This window comes from Taeniopygia guttata, chromosome 14 (genome assembly GCF_048771995.1).
Source record: "Taeniopygia guttata chromosome 14, bTaeGut7.mat, whole genome shotgun sequence".
NCBI lineage: Eukaryota > Metazoa > Chordata > Aves > Passeriformes > Estrildidae > Taeniopygia > Taeniopygia guttata.
In genome coordinates, this window is record NC_133039.1 from 5,813,503 (window position 1) to 5,830,081 (window position 16,579).

The 16,579-nt window shown below is 54.0% G+C and overlaps 1 protein-coding gene and 1 long non-coding RNA gene across 2 annotated transcripts in view; one reads left to right on the plus strand and one right to left on the minus strand.

The window, feature by feature from the left end:
- Window positions 1–16,579, plus strand: part of RAI1 (retinoic acid induced 1) — a 74,283-nt gene that overhangs the window by 26,097 nt on the left and 31,607 nt on the right. Inside the window, exon 2 of the mRNA XM_030285101.4 lies at window positions 9,216–9,296. The gene's annotated coding sequence lies outside the window, so the exon portion shown is untranslated. The remainder of the gene's footprint in view (window positions 1–9,215; window positions 9,297–16,579) is intronic.
- LOC140685062 (uncharacterized) lies at window positions 7,122–9,160 on the minus strand. Its single transcript, XR_012058237.1, has 2 exons — window positions 8,968–9,160; window positions 7,122–7,380 (listed from the first exon to the last, which is right to left on the minus strand). It is a non-coding gene; the product is annotated as an uncharacterized lncRNA (long non-coding RNA).

The following is a 16,579-nucleotide window of genomic DNA, read 5'->3' on the forward strand; positions in this document are numbered from 1 at the left end:
TGTTCATAGGGACCGGCCAGGTGTCTGAGGAGGCTGCAAGCCACCAAGTTCCCCTCCAAGGTGCTCTTGGTGAGATGGTCCTGCTCCACTTGTGTGCTGTGGCAGGCCTTGGTGTGGTGTGGGTTTAGCAGCTCTGGGGGACCAAAGTACAAATCTCATCCCAGCATGAGTGTGGGAGGCTTGCTCCTCCTCTTGCATGGATTTTGCCACTAACTTCCAGGAGAGAGCAGGGTTTGGGCTGCTGGGATGATGCTGAGTGGAAACCAGCATGGTCAGAGCTGCAGGGAGTGAAACTGGTGGGAGCAGCAAGAGTTGGTGCGATGCCAAAAACACCCAGGGATGGGTCATGGGTGAGGTACTCAGGCTGACCCAGCAGGCCTCCAGGATGCCTGAGGGAGCTTGGATTGGCCTGACCACCTTGCTGAGTTTGGGAATGAGTGAGGAGAAATCTGTGTTGCATGCCCAGGGCCTTTGAGCTACAGCACAGGCTAAACGTGAGGTGTTTTATGGCATCAGGCTTTGCTCCTGAGAGCTCACCAACAGCCCCTGCTCCCTCTGCTGCCTTCCATGCCTGATGGGAAACTCCAGGGTGGCTAATGCTCCTGACAGAGCTTTGAGGGATCGTACCCTGCCCACCCCATCTGAATTCCTGATGACTTGCTAATTGCTTGACACAGTCTACTTGCAATGCAAGAGACAGGCTCACGTCATCCTCTGTGGTTTGCCAGGGGAGAGTGTGAACCTCTTTTTGACTTGCCTTGAAATAGATGAAAAAGAATAGAGCTCGATATGATTAATGTGAAAACTTCAGCTTGGTTTCCTGCCTTGGCATCTGGGCTTTGGTCTTCTTAGCATCACCGTGCCTTGTTTTTAGAGGATTGGCTGCACGTGGGAGCATCTGGGAGCTGATGGTGCTGGCTGTGCTGTGGTGGTCTGGGGGCTCCTCTGCAAGGTCTGTCCATAATCCCCAGCTGCCTGAGACATTCCAGGTTTGTGCAGCAGTCACGGAAGGATTCAGGTGGTTGCCTCAAGGCACTGCTGAGATAATACCTCAAGGGGCTTCTATTCAAACCCACTGAGGCCTTTACAGTTGCGTGGTGGAAATCTATTCAGATGTACCATGGCTTTTTGGGGAGCCAGATGAGCAGCCAGCTTGGCCACTGGCTGTGGGCAGGTGGTCACCCATGCAGAGTGACCAGCACAGCTTTGATAAACCCTGCAAAACCATGTGGAAGGATTAAAAGAAAAGGTGGATTTGATCCTTGAGCCTCAGGGCTGCAGATGTAGCAGTGTGGTGGTGGCAAGGGGTGTCCTGATGCCTTGGTGTCCCCAGACACATCCAAAGTGTTCCCATGGGCTTGCAGAGCTGGGTTCAGTGTTGGCTTCCCTGCCTGGCTTACTGGGTTTATCTTCTGCATGCCCTCCTCTGGGATGGATCCCACCTGATCCGAGCAGTGCTGAGCTGGTCCAGAGGGACGCAGAGCAGGGAGGAGTGTGAGGGTGACAGGAAAGCCCGTGTCACATCCTGCTGTTCAATGCACGGGGTCCCCAGGTGTTTGCATCCGTTGTGGCACCACAGGTGACTTTGGGGTGAAGTGGCCTCAGGGGAAGAAGTGAATGGGGTCACGGAATGCAAGATGGAGTAGAACAGGATGGATCTATTCACCTGAGCTCTCCTACAGTGTGTTGTGGTTTTCCCAGGGGGAAGAGACTTGGACTTTGGAGAAGCTAAATCTTTGGGCAGCCATCCCCTGCTTTTGCAGCCATTTGCCTTCCCTGGGTTGCTGGGGACACCGTTCCTACAGCCTGCTCCAAAAATCCGTCCTTTTGCTGTCTCGGATTTCGGCCCTGCTGCTGCACCAGCTGCACCGTGCTGGCAGGAGGGGAGAGGAGAGGAGAGGGAAGGTGAGGCAGGGCGGGCAGCTCTGCTGGTGCTGGCTGCTGTCACAGCACAGCGCCCTTGATGTGACGGTGGGTGCCAGGAGCCAGCCGGGGCGCGGGCTCCGCCGCCGGGCACTGCCTGCCCTGGGAGGAGGAGACAGGGTCTGGGTTGCTTGTGATGCATCAAATCATCCAGGAGTGAGGTCTGACACCTGCCTGGCAGCGGGTCAGGGTGCTGTTCTCTTTGCCCTGCTGCTTGGAAAGCGGAGTACTGCCCTGGGGAAGTGCCATCCACCCCATCTTTCACCTTGCTTTCCCCTGTGCAGAAAGGGGAGGCAAATCCGCATGGGAGCTCTCCCGGGAAGCGGAGGGGATGGATTCACCTTGCTGAGAGGCGAGGGAGACGCTGGGAAGGAGGTGCTGGGATGAGCGCAGAGCGGATGAATCTGTCGCCAGTGACCGGTGCGAAGGCGCCCAGGGAGGTCGGGGGCGTTGGGGCGGTGTTGTGCTGCTCTCTGCCTCCCTAAGGCCTCCTGCGCCGGGCTCTGTGAATCAGCATTTCTGCAGCAGGAACAAGGCAGGAGGATGGCAGGGCACTGGGAGCCTGGCAGGGAGGAGGATGGAGGGGACCTCATTAAAAAGGGGCAGCCTGTGAGTTGGGGGTGGTCTCATGCCGAGGCTCTGCAATCTGCTCCCTCCAGGTTTTTGCTCATTACACCCCCCCGTGCACAGCGGCGAGGTAAAACAAGTTCTGGGAGCGATGCCTCCCCTTCCCACCCGGTGACAGGGGAATGTGACAGGCTGGCACTGGGAGATGGCATGAAAGCGATGTGATCTGCCACAGCTCCTGAGCTGAGAACCTGGGGAGATCCAGTTACAGCAGCGGGGTTAGAACAAAAGAGATTTGCCTCCGGGATCAATTCCTCTCCATTTTCCGGGCTGTGCACGTGTGTGTGTGCGTGGAACGGCCTCGGTCTCTGCCTCACCAGCAGCCCAGGGCTCTGATGCTCTGGAATGCTTCTTTTTCCCAAAACAGGGAGAGCAGGGTAATCCCCTGGGACAGGCCTAGAAATAGCAAGGCCAGGCCAGGCTTTGCAGTGCTTGGAAATCAGGAGCCAAGCTGGGCAGCTGGTGGTTGCTGGAGCTCCAGCCTTTGCTCTGCCAAAGGTTGAGCTCTGGGCTGGGATGTGAGACCACCCCTGGTCTCCATGGTTTGCTCCCAAGGCATTTCCAGTGATGCCTCCTCCCCTCCATCATAAGTTTGGCCAGTGAGCAAAACCCCAATCCCTCAAAAGCAAGATACCAGGAAAACCTAGACTGGGCAAATGCACTTTTCTGCCCCATAATGGCTTTGCCAACACCCCATTATTTGAGATGCCTTTAACCCATGGCCTTGGAGGGGCTGGGGGAATCATGAGCCTTTCACGTGTGCTGCAGAGCCAGCTCGAGGAATCAGCAGGATCCTGCAATCCTGCACCCTGGGATGCTTGTGGCTGATTTGGGGGGGGGGGGTTGGGTGGCTGATTTGGGGGTGGGGTTTTTTTGGCATATTGCCTTCTCCCAAATACGCCGGGGATGAGCCATGGAGAGCACAGATGTGCATCCCGAGCATACCACAACAAGGTTCCTGATTTAAGGACTGTGATTAACCTCTTTCCGACAGTTGCAAACCAGGTGCAGGATTGTAACGGGAAGAGGAGAAAGCTCAGTGAAAACAGCCACTTTTCCTCCGTCACCTGGAAATGCACACGGATGCCATTTTCTGCCTGGAAATCTGGCATATTTTAGGATTTATAACGGGTGCAGGGACACCCTGTTTGTGTCAGTACTGAGCTGTAGCTGCTCCCCAGAGGCTGTCTCCTCCTTTCCTGCTTGGGATCCCACAATCAAGGCATGCTGGTGTGTGAGATCACGGGCCCCCTGGGGCTATGCATGCAGGGTTGCTAACAGGAAACCGGGCAGAAAATCACCCTGCATTTGCCCACTCCAGGTTTTCCTGGTGTCTTGCCCTTTGGAAAGCTGAGTATCCAGAGGAGAAGTGATATTTCACAGTTAGGCATGAAAAGGGGAACCATTGCAGATTGTGTTTTGCAGGCAAGAGTTAAACCAGGAGCTGCCAAAGTTGCTCATTTTCAGGAAATCTGGTATCCGTGGGATTCAGGGCTCCTCTGGCCAGGACTACAAAAGCTGGAGAGGGACTCTTTCCAAGGGCATGGAGTGACAGGACAAGGGGGAATGGCTTCACATTGACAGTGGGCTGGGATTGATTGGATATTTGGAAGAAATTCTTCCCTGTGAGGGTGGTAAGGCCCTGGCACAGAGAAGCTGTGAATGCACCACCCCTTGAAGTGTCCAAGGCCAGGTTGGAAGGGGCTTGGAGCAACCTGGGATAGTGGAAGGTGTCCCTGCCCATGGCAGGGGTTTGGAACAAGATGGGCTTTAAGGCCCCTGCCAACCCAAACCATTCTGGGATTCCATTACTGTCGCTCGCCTCCCAGGTCCGGGTTTCACGTGTGTCACTCATAAATGCTGTATCTCATCCCAAATACCCCTCTGGCATCATGGTGGGGTTTCAGACCAGCTTTGGAATTCCCTGTGCTGTGCTGTGTGTTCATGGATCACTTCCTGCACTGTGTTTTTGGAGAGCCACACTCTTACTGCTTTTCCAGCCCCTGGCTGGATGGTTTTAGGACCCCCTCATTGTACCTCCTCTGCTTTCCATCTCCCCATCTCTTAACTGCAAATCTCTGTATTTCTTCCCAAAGAAGAGGTTGCAGTCTGTGTTTCACACTGAGGCTCCAAACACTTTGCAGAGTCAAGAGCTGTTCCCTGGGGGAACAGCAGGGACAGAGAGGGATGGGGGCACAGCAAGAGGGCACCCCCTAAAGTGGGTGAGTAGAATATAGGTTTGGGAAATCTGAAGAGACAGAAAAATGTATTAAAAACAATTAATAGCTGCTCCAACCAAGGATTTAACCTGAAACCAAAGCCTTAGGGAGGGAGGAAATGAAGTGGCGTATGATTGTTATTTTATTGCTTAATATTTTTTTTTTTTAAATATGATATGCTAAATGCAAATAAGCATTTGTACCAAGCAGGAGAGGGAGGGGATGGAAGACATGCCGGGAAAAGTGAGTGGGATCTAGGTTTTGCATCGTTCACTGAATTACTGGCAGGTCTTTTGTAACATCTGTTAAAAATAAAACAAACATTCATTTCCATTTCTCACTGCCTGAGATGGCTCCTGAAAAAAAATTTCAACCTGTCCAGGAATTCGTCTTGAAAGTTGCCCTCCCTCTCCTCACGCCTCCTCCAGGGGAGATTTCCTTCCTGGACTTCCCAGGGGCTCCATTAGCCCCACATTAAAGCCTTTCTACTTTGCTCTAAAACTCTCCATCGGAGTAAAAGGAATTCTAATAAACCACTGGGAAGACTCTGCTATTCACTCTTTCCATGGAAACACGGCGCTGCCTTGGAGCAGAGCTCCTCTCGATGGAGCCTGGGTCACGGCAGGAGGAGACCAAGGAGGGTTGCAGAGATGGTTTCCATTATAAGAGACCTTTTGAGAGAAATAATCGCTGCTCTCCCACCAAGGAAAGCCTTGGAGATGTCGGGGCCTCGGCACGGCGCGGGAGCGGGGCCGGCCTCGGAGGGGGTGCTGGTGGGAATGGGATCTGCTGGGCGCTGAGAAACTCATTAAAACATCTGATCAGTGGAAATTAAGGCACCCAGGAGTGATTCCTCCCTCTCAGTGGGAAGGTTGGGTCCAGCAGGGTGGGTGGACCCGTGCTGTAGGAAGAGGCTACACGAGGGGGCTCGAGGGACGTGGGGTACGGGGAGGGCACGGGGTCACGGGAGGACAGTGGTGGCTCCACGCCCAAGGCTGTGCTGCCCAGACCAAACATCACACCACAAAAATACATTTTTCAAGGCCAAAAAAAGCCTGTTTGCTCTGGGAGGGGATTTCTGGCTGTTCTCTGGGTCCCAGACGGGAGCTGGACAAGGAGGTCAGTGGATGGATCCCTACCTAAAGCCACTGTGATATAATTAATTTCCAGCCTCCTCGCAGGCACAGTCATCCCGAGTGTTGCTGTTCTGACACTATGCTGCAAGATGAAGGATTTTTTTTTTTTTTTTTTTAAGCGTGAGGAAGCTCGTTAGAAATAGCCCGAAGGGCAAAGTTAGGAAATGAAAATCCATCGGATCCGCTCGGAGCCGATGCACAGAGCTTGATGAGAGCTGGGGCAGGGCTGCTGCTCCTGCCTGCGAGCAGCCACCACACGTGTGGGGTGTGTGGCACCCCAGCCAGGGGACAAAAACCATCCACTGGGATGGCTGGGAGTGGGGCTGAGGGAAAATCTGCCAGGAAGAGGGATGAAAGAAAGATGAATGGAAAAGAGCCAGCTTAGAGCAGCCTGTGTAGGTGCTAGGGAGGTCCTTGGACCCCAGGTTGGCCACTCATGTCAGGGCTGGATGAGGAGGCTGGTGGGAAAAGCAGTTTTCTCAGGATGCCTTATCATTTAGGTCGAAGTGGTGAGACACCAAGGGAGCCGGAGTGCCTTTGTTTTAGCAGCTCCAGAAATAACATTGCTGTGAGTCATTATTTTTTAGCCTCTCCAGGGCAGGAGGTGTGGGGTTAGGTCCAGGGAAACCTCCAACTTTGATCAGCAAGGTGAGCCCTGCTCTCATGGCAGGGAAGATGGGAAAAGGCTTTTTGGTGCTGGTCGTGCTGTTTTGTGGTAGCTCAGGGTGAGATATACTCCAGGATGCTCTGGATCTGGATTTTATCAAGGGGATGGGAACTTTTCAATCTGCACAACTGAGCAGCAGCATCCTCTGTGAGCTTGGAGGTTTTAATGAGTGAAGTTAATTGGTGTTATAGGTGGTGGTCTCCCACCCAGTCAGTGGTTGGGCTTAGATAGACATGACCGTGTCATGCAAACAGAGGTGATGTGGGTGTTGACGCCTCAGAAATGCTGAGAAGTCATGAAATCAGCCTCTTTGAACCCATAAATCGTAGGTGCAGAGCTTTAAAGGTTCCAGCAAAATAACAGTGTTTAGCAATCAAAGTGTTTGGTGGTGATTTAATTTGCATATGGGGCTCTCTGGGGTTTGTGGTTTCAACCTTTCTCCCCACCACAGTGAGGTCAGGGTTGGAGGAGAGCAGGAATGAGGTCTTCCTGAAATCACAGGACTCCTGGAGGTGGGAATTTCAAACATACCAGAGCTGGGAAATAACATGGACAGACCAGATTGTTGAATTTATTGGATTGTAGAGTAAAAATAACAAATCCTTTAGTCTTCTGTCAATCCCAGAGGAGAAGCTGGGGGTGACGTCCTTTGGGTCCATCCCACCTTGGCTTTACTAGGGTGGCAGTCACGGCTCGTGATGCCAAGGAGTGCCAGGCTCTTGTGTGTGAAGGGCAGGGCAGATTGGTGATTATGGGGAATAACACCAAGTCCCTGGAGAGCCATGAGGTCCCAGCTTGATTTACCATCCTGCAGAGAGGCTTGTGTGAAGCTGGAGGTGGCTGGGAGTGTATTGTGGTGTATTACCCACAAACAGCCAGACTGGGTCTGCCATGGGGATGGGGATGAGGATGAGGATGGGGAGGAAAAAGACAGGGGAGATGAGAACAAGCAGTCTGCTTTTGCAGGTGCTGTGTCCCCTTGTGAGGTCTGGTCTGGTTTGCAGCTTGATGGCTCCTATCTCGAGTAATTAACAGGGAAAAGAGAGGGCCTGGTTATCCATCCTTCAAGAGCAAGGGGTTGAATTGAAAGGCAGCGCCTTGGAAGTGGATCAAATAGCTCTCCAGCCCCCCGCGTACGGCTCGGAAACTTGCTGCCGTGCTGCGTTATCAAGGTGAACAGCTTTAGTTCAATTAACGAGAGGCTCAGAGCGGAGCCGGGGGAGGAGGCAGGGCTGGGGATTTGTGCCCTTCGGGCAGCAGCCGGAGCTCCGCGGCACCGACCGGGCACCGATCCCGGTACCGACCCGGCACCGACCCGGCACCGACCCGGCACGGGTGTCCCGGTGTGCCAAGACCACCACAGCTCTGCATCCCTTAGCGAGGGGACCAGCTCCCCCTCCTCGCCTCTGCGACGGGTTTTATTTATTTACCCCCTGGAAAAAATCGGTGTGTGTATGTGTGTGTGTGTGTGGATGGATGGAAGGGTTGCTTCTTTGTTAGCACCTCCCTTTCCCCCTCCTGCTAATAATAAACCTCCCCAAAATCAATCGCTGCCAGCGATGATTGCCACCAGCTCACCGTGCACCTCCATCCCCGCAGATGATGGTGCTGGGAGCCAGCGCGCCTGGATTTTTCCTGCCGGTCGCTGCCTGGGCTGCAGCTGGCTCCGGCACGCAGAAAGCTGCAGGTGTGATTTGTTCATTTGCCTCCACCTCCCCCCTTTTCCCCCCTCCTGCTCCGCTTCCCTGCCGAGCCCACCTAGCTCATCCCACCCAGCTCATCGCGGCGGTCAGACCCGCATCCCACCCCGCGCCCACTCCGGCATCTCCCCGGTGCAGTGCTGGCGGAGGGTTGGGATGGCTGGGGCTGGAGAGAGTGTGTGCGGAGGGGAGAGGAGGGGGGGTTAATCTGATCCTACGAGGTTGGAAGAGGAAGAAAAAAAAAAAAAATCAAAACTATAAAGAAGGCAGCAGCCTCCTCCTTTTCCTTCTCCCCCGCTCCAGAGGATTAAGCCTACAAAAAAAAAAAAAAAAAAAAAAAAAGAGAGAGAAAAAAATGTCTGCAGCTTTCTGTTGACCCTGCATGATGGCATTTTTGCGCTCTGTGTGCTGCCTCTGCTGATTGCTATTCCTGGCACAAACACACACACACGCACACACACACACACACACACACACACACACACACACACACACAGCCCCAGCACGGCTCACACGGGCACGGCGAACCCACTCCAAAATACAAAAAAAAAAAAAAAATACAAAAACAAAACAAAAAAAAAAGTCCAAACCCAACCCAAAGCGGTGCCGCTCGGTGTCCCTGGGCACCCTGGTCTCTGTCGGGAGAGCTGCCAGCACCCGCTGCCGCTCGCCCTCTCCTCCACCCCACTTCTCACCTCGGTCCCCAGCTCCAGCGAGCACTTTCTGCCGGAGCCGCCCGCAGCCAGAGCCCTCCACCACTCCTACCGCTGGCATTACATTTTCAGGCTGGATGCTATAGGGCCGTTTCTAATTACCTTATATCCCCTAGTGGTCTATGAATAATGGTTAGTGAAGGAGCTCAGAAGGGCTGCTGAGAAGGGAAGGAAAAAAAAAAAAAAAAAAAAGGGAGAATTGTGCTATTTCTCACATTTTTTTTTCTAAGGATCTAATCTGGCTACTGTGCTCTGGAAGAGGAGGAGAGCGAGCCAGCAGGAGAGAGAGGAGAGAGCGAGGACCATCGCAGGTATTGTTGCAAGCTACATCTTTGTGCTTTTTTTTCCTTTTTCTCCTTTTTTTTTTTTTTTTTTTCCTTGAAGCCGCAGCAGAATTGGAAGGGAGGGCGTGAAGGTTGGTGGCGGGGGAGGCGGTGGGTGAGGGTGTGCGGACAGAGCTTTTTCCGGATTTATTTTTCTCTTGTGCAACTCGTGTGCTGCTGCGATTGAATGGATGCAGGGCGCCGGCATCGCGGAGTTTGGGGAGGGAGGGGGGATTATACGTGTGTGTGTGTGTGTGTGTTGTGTGTGCTGTGTGTGTGTCCTATTTGCAGCAGCAACGGAGGAGCCGGGGGGCGTGTGTGGGGGGGTTGTTTTGCTTTTCTGGAAGTAATAAAGAAATTTGCAACCGGTCCAAAAACCCCTCCTGACTTGCCGATTGATGGGTGTCTGAACAAAGATACAGCTGAGACTTGGAAATGTTTGTGTGTGGAAGGGGTGGATTTCGTTTTGCTTGTCCTGGATCCCTACTTTTGCAAAGTTAAAATAATAATGGGCACGGGGCTGTGAAAGCCTCTGCAGAGGGAAGTGTTCCCGGGAAGGCTTATTTAATTGAGGAGTTATGGATGTGCATGGTTTTATACTTCCAAAAGTTGCGGCGGTGCCGCGGGCGGGCGCCTGGCTCTCCTTGCCGTTGTCTGCACGTGAGAACGCTGACTTGATGGATTTTCTTTCTTTTATTCGGTGGCTGGCGGGGCAGGGAAAAATGGATCTAGCAGATAACCCAAGGAATCGTGGGGTTTGCACATCTGGCTGCGCCTTTGGAAAGCCCCTTGATGGGACTTTCACCTCCCGCTCCCATTCTCCCACGGCAAATTTTGCCTCCAAATCCTCCGGTGACATTAATAAACAAACAAACCAGGGAATAGCGGTGGAGCCCGGTGAGGGGGGCTCGGAGTGCTGCCCGGGGGTGGGGAACCGTGTGCTTTTGTTTTAAATAACGAAACGGCGATGATTGAAAACATATGAATAGGATGCAATGCAGAGCGGGTGTGTTACGGGGCGGGAGGGGGGGGAAGAGCTGGAAAACTGCTTATACGACAGAAGCAGAGCTTGAATGAGTGTGGTGAGATGAAAGGCGAGGGGTCCGTCCCTCGCCCGGCTGCGAGGGGGGGCGATTCCCAAAGGCAGAGGAATGATCTCGGGGTGGGGAAGCTCATTGAGGAAAAAAAAAAAAAAACCAAAACCAAAAAAACCAAAAAAAAAAACCCACCCAACCAACCTGAAGTATGTGATTACATCCCGTCCAACTTTGCCGGTTGCGGCGTTAATGGAGCTAATTGTCCTCAAAAAAAAAATAATAAAAGCAGGGGGGAAATATGCCTGTGTGTGGATGGGGGGGAGATGTGCGGGGAGCAGAAGCAGGTCCCGAAATCCCAGCGGCTCCCCCAAAAGCGCCGCCGAGGTGGGGGATACCAAACGTGGCCGGATTGTGTTTATTTGGGCGGAAATAAAGATGGAGCAACTGCCCTGGGGAAGGCTGAAATCCCCCGGGGAAGGGCTCCGAAATCACGCCGGTGCTGCCCTTCGCTGCCTGCCCTGCCTGGCCTTGCTTTTGTGTTTGTTTGCTTGCGAGGAGGGGGAGAAGGGAGCTGGGGGGGCTGCGAAGGCGGGGAGAAGCCGTGAGGGCGGAGAGCCGATTTAAATTGGACTTAATGGATTCCCAGGGCAGCTCTTTTAGATGAAAGTCAAAATAAGAGCCAAAGTGAATCTCAGCAGACCTGTCTGTTGCATTAGAGATGCAGCCTTTCCTCTCCCTCCCTCCCTTTATTCTTTAAAAGAGAGGGGGAAGAAAAGTGTTATCCTTACGGAAGACGGCGTGGAGTTTCTCATTCCTATAATGCGAGCTCTAATTGAAGAACTTGCAGCCTCTTGGGAGAGTCTTTACTGATCGCTGCTTTTGTTATTCATGCCGCGCTCTGTTTGCTCGGGATTTTTTGTGGGGGGCTGATGCGAGTCTGGCTGCGCCGGGTGTGATGCTGTGTCCCCCCCAGGCTGGCTCCGTGGGCTGACAGCAGGTAGGACCCCCTGGTCCCTCTTCTGGGGGTCTCACCGGGCTCCCCCGGGTAGGTTGTGCTGTGCTGGAGGAGGAGATGAGCAGCTGAAAGCCCCCGGGAGCTGTCGGGGTGAGATGTGCAGCCTGGCTGCAGGTGGCTCTGGTCCTCACAGGACCCCCTGGGACGGGTCCTGCCCAGCGTGGCACACGGGAATGGGGGCACAGCAGGGTTCTGCCTCCTGCCCGTGCTCGCTGCAATGATTTCAGGCTGCCATGGAGTGCCACAAGCCTGCTTGGTGCAGAGGGCACAGCTCTTCTGTCCCACGGGGGTCTGTGCTGTCACCTGGAGGGGACATAGATGCTCTGCCCACCCAGGGTGAGGAGCGGGACACAGCCACTGAGCCTGTAGGACCTGTGCTGGGCAAGTTTCCCTTTTCTCCTGCCTTTTCTGTTGCTCAGGAATTCAGGGGTGTGCAGGGAGACTGGCAGATGGGGCTCCCCCCTTCGGAGGTCTCATCACCCCCCACTTCCCCTCCCAGCCCCCTCGGGTGGCCAGAGGAGTTGCTGGCCTGTGTCCCCAAGCCCTGTGTCCCCACGAGGTCCCATGGTGATGCTGCCCATGGCAGTGGGCTGGAAAGCTCCTGGGAGGCAGGTCCTTGCTGTCCCTGTGTCCCTTTCCCAGCCTTGGGCACCCATTTGAGCTACACTTGAGCTCTGCATGGATGAAAACAAGAGCCACGAGCCCCAGGGCTGCTGTCAGTGGCATTTGGTGGCTGTGGGGTGAGCGTGGCTGGGGAGGAGGATGTGTGAGCAGGATGGGGCTCTGCCAGCCCATCGGCTTAGCAGGGAGGCAAAGCAGTTAACCTGGACATCTGATCTCCCCGGGAATTGTGTATTGACCCTGACAGCGATGCATCAGGAGCGACAGACTCTCCATCATCGATCCCTCTCCTCCCATCACCAGGTGTCGACACCGACAGCCGTGGAGCTGGCTTTAATTTCAGGCCCCTGTCTCCAGCACATAACACTTAGCCATGGTCCCAGGGTGCCACCAGGCTTTGCAAACAAACACCTCCACAGACAGGTGACCATCCCCATTTTGTGGCAGGGATGGCACTTGCTGTGGGTGGCCAGCTGAGCTGGGGGCAGGGTTGGCAAGGGACCATCCTAGGGCCATTGGGCAGGATGACATCTCAGCCTTTGGTGGGGGATCCGGGATCACATGGAGTTCCTGCTTTGCCAGTCTTTGCTAGGAAAACCCTCTGATCTGGCACCCCTTGTGCCATCAGTGTTGAACAGCAGAGGATTTGCCCAGGCTGGGGTGTCCCAGTCCTTTTGCAGCCTGTTCTGGGTGACCTTATCTGGCCTGGATGTGTCTTGCCTTCCCCACCTTTAAAATGGCTACTGCCAAACCTGCTGGGTGGTCAGGTGTGTGTGCCACCCCACAGAGACCTGCTGGGGAGCGTGGTGTGTTTCCTGGGTGCCTTGATTTTGGGCAGGACGCCGGCACTGGCAGGGGCCGGCTGGCACGTCGCCTCTCCTCCTTCCCAGCATCTTGAGATTTCCGAGACGCACGCAGCCAAGCTGAGGCTGAAAAAGCTGCTTGTGGTTCAAGAGCATCTCCTCAACGGAGGAGAGAGGGAGGCTTTTCATTCCTCCCTTTCTTTTGGAGCTATCCAAGCTCCCCTCATCGGTGCAGGGGCTCTTCCTGCTCCCCCCTGCAAGGGAACGTTAAAAGCCAGGGGCAGCGGATATCTTGACACCCCGTCAATCTGAGCCTTTTACAGCAGCAGTCTCTGAAGGCTGGCACTGCTGCACAGAAGAAAACAAGTGAGAAGAGGGGGGGAGGCGAGAGCAAGCCTTTGCAGCCGGCAATCGATAATTGTGGTGTCACTCACTGCCTTGGAAGTTCCCGCATCCCCACGGTCGCTGGTGGGGGAGAAGGGGAGGGTGGGAGCTGGGCTCTGCCCCGCCAGCACTGGGCATGGGGCAGGGAGGGTGGCAGAGGGCGAGAGCCCAGCCCTGAGCAGGAGCCTCCCGCTGCATTACTCACCACTTGATGTAGCTTGAACCTTTCAACTCCCTCCCCTTGGGGATGGAGCGGGCTGGGCAGAAGGTGTTGACGGAAAATGCTCTCCTTTCTTAGCTTTGAGCGTTTTTATTCCCCTTTCCTTCTTTTTTGGTTTTTTTTTTTTCCTTCCTCACCTCTCTCTGTGTGAATTTTGGGCTTTAATAATCCCCCCCAAAATATAAAAGAAACCCAAAAAAACCCCCAACCCAGCTCCCCCTCATGTGTGTCTCCATCTTAGCAAAAGCCGAGGCAAAAGATCAAGGAATTCTTCCTTTTGTGCAGCTTTCAAGACCAAAGATGTGCCGGTGAAAAGGGGAGGCTCAGAGTACCAGGCACACACAAGTGTTAAAGGAGAGGCTTCCCTTTTGTCTCCAAGGCAATCAGCCGGTGAAGGGATCCACAAATTAATTAAAAATTGCTCTGTCTTGATTGAGTTATTCCTGCTCGCATCCCACCTGCCTATCAAAAGACTGGGAATGGCAGGAGGAAATTCCTATTTCTTTCCCAAACAGCTCAGACACGTACCACGGTCTGTCTCGCTTGCCTTTTATCCCAGGCAGCAAAGGAAATAAAAAAAAGAAAGGGCTGGCGCGGTATCCAAAGAGATCTCTCCCGGAGGATGCGTCCCCTCTCCTGCGCTAACAAATGCTGCGGTATTTGGACAATTTGGAAGAAAAATGAGCAGATTTACGTGTCAGGCATGGGCCAAATTGTAGTTGTAACTCCATGAAGTTGATGGAGATCCATCGGAGATTAATTTGGCCCCAGGTCTGGCGCTTGCTCCGCAGGGAATAGGCTGGATCTCTGCCTTGGTTGAAACAAGAGGTATTCAAATGGGTTTGTTGTGGCTGTGCTATGCCCAAGTGGTAGAGCCGAGCAAAAATCCCAACTGGTTGTATCCCCGGTGCCAAAGCACCATAAATACACCTCGAGCTGTCAAGTCCTGCACAGTCTCTACCGCATTTACCACTGAGAATGCTTTCAGGGGGTAGATTTATCTGTAAGGGCTGTACAGAAGTCTCCCTGTGTGCTTTGCTAAGAGGCTTGAACTCCATCCCGGTGTCCTGATGGGGGAAGCCTTTCTCCCCTCCTCGTTATGGGATTTCCACCCAAACCGAGCCTGCACTAGGGCTCCTCCTGAGCCCCAGAGAGCCCAGCCCTCCTTCACGGGGCTCAGGCTCTGGTTTGGAGGGGCATCATCAGTCAGTGCCTCCCAGCAGGATTCGGGGGGGTGGTTTGCTGCTTTGCAGTCAGACCTTGCTTCCTCTGCTTTATTGTCATCTCCGCTCTTAGTCACCGCTCGATGCCTCACCAGAGGACACTGCTCCTGCTGCATTTATGGCAGCCACTAAAATTGGCTGCTCCGACAGGGAGGGACACCGAGCGTCAGGGAGGCTCTGCCCAGCTCCCTCACGGTCCTTGGCATCGTGTGGAGAGTGTAGGGGAGCTGCAGGGCAGGTCTGTCACCAAATGGGTCCCCCTGTGCTGAGGACGGATCTCCAGCTCTGCCGAGTCCCTCCGGATGATGCGTGAGGGAATATGGGAGCGGTGCTGGAAAGGAGCAGCAGTGGCCACGTTCTCAGGTGGAGATGGCTGGCGTGTAAATGAAAATGAGATGCTCGATAAAGTAGGAAAGCATAATTAAAAACGTTCACGGCTGCTGGCTTGCAAAGCGTGGGCACTCAGTGATCCAGCGAGGCACAGCCGTCCCCCCTCCCCAAACCCCACGGCTCTCAGCCCCCCTTGTCCTGTAATGGCGTGTCCTTCACATGCCTGTCACTCCATGATCTATAGAACAGGGCTGGCCTCTCATACCACTGCCTTCCACCAGGCCAGTGACTGGATTCTCCAGAGGAGACTCTAGTCCTATCATAGCATGTCCTTCACCGTGACTGCTGCTGCACAGAGACACGGCAGCACGGGGCTCTAATACCTTGTAATTCACTGTGACTGCTGTGGCAGGACCTGCACCGTGCTGTGCTGCTGCAGCCCTTCAGACCCCTTGGCTTTTGCATCTGCTCTTGGGCTTCAGAGCAAGGGCTGGGTGGGAGGGGATAGATGGTGGGGGGACTTCGGAGGTGTCCCGGGCTTGGAGCCTGGTCCCTGGCTCCTGGTGGGGTTGGGAAGGTGCTGAGTATCCCCAGGACATGGTCCCATCCTGCCTCCTGGGTGGTTTAAAGGAGGGACTGGTGGCTTCTCTGCCTTGACAGGGGAGAAATCCCTGTGACTGTGCCAGGGTGAGAAATGGCCCCTGGATGCAAGGAAAGCATCCTTCCTCTGGGTGGTTTGGGCATCATAATAAATGTCAATATCTCTGCGCACACAAAGGAGAAGGGGACATTTGGCTACTGAGCATGTTTGTTCCAGGAGCTGATTTACTTTGAAGACTTCAAGGGTTCTCTGATGCTTCCCTCTTCACTGGTTAACCCTGTTCCTTTGCCAGTTAAATAGAAATGCAGCTGCCATCAATAAAGCCCTTCTGGAGGCAGTTCCATGGATGCTGCCACACTGCTCCCAGTGCTGTGCTGGACACTTTTCCCTCTTCAACTGATCCGGTTTAGCTCCTCCACGGGCAGGAGGCGGCTGCACCCCTGAGCTTTTGCTGCCCTGGTGAAGTGAGGATCTCTGTGAGGAGTGAGGGTTTTCCAGCCAAGTGATGAAAATCCCAGTGCTCACAGCATCCCCTTGGAGCCTTGCTGTGCACAAAGCAGGGTGGGGGTGACCATGGCTCAGCCAGGAACCAGATTTGGGGTTGTTGCTTTGTGTTGCTGGGTTTTCTTTGGAAGGGAGGCATTGGAGAGCCTGGAAGCTGGAACCTGTAAGAAGAGTGAGGATGTCTTGTCAGGGCTCCCAGGATGGGAGAATAGCATGTTTGGTGGTGAGATGGATGAGGGAGCAAATTTTGGGAGCTAGTGCTTCCCTGCAGCACGATGCTCAGCTTGTTTTCCAAAAAACAGGAATTGGCATCTCCTGTTTTGGTTCCATACAAATCATCAGCATTGTTGTTGCTCCTGCTTGGACTGAGGAAGGAGGAATTTGGCCCAGTGGCTTTTTTCCCTCCTGCTTCCCCTAGCAGCCTAGGCTACAGATCTGCAAACAGCTGTAAGGAGAGCAGAGATCATTAGCTGGCAGGATCAGATGAGATAGTTTCTTAAAAGGATTGTCTGATTTCTCTATTGATCAGCCTG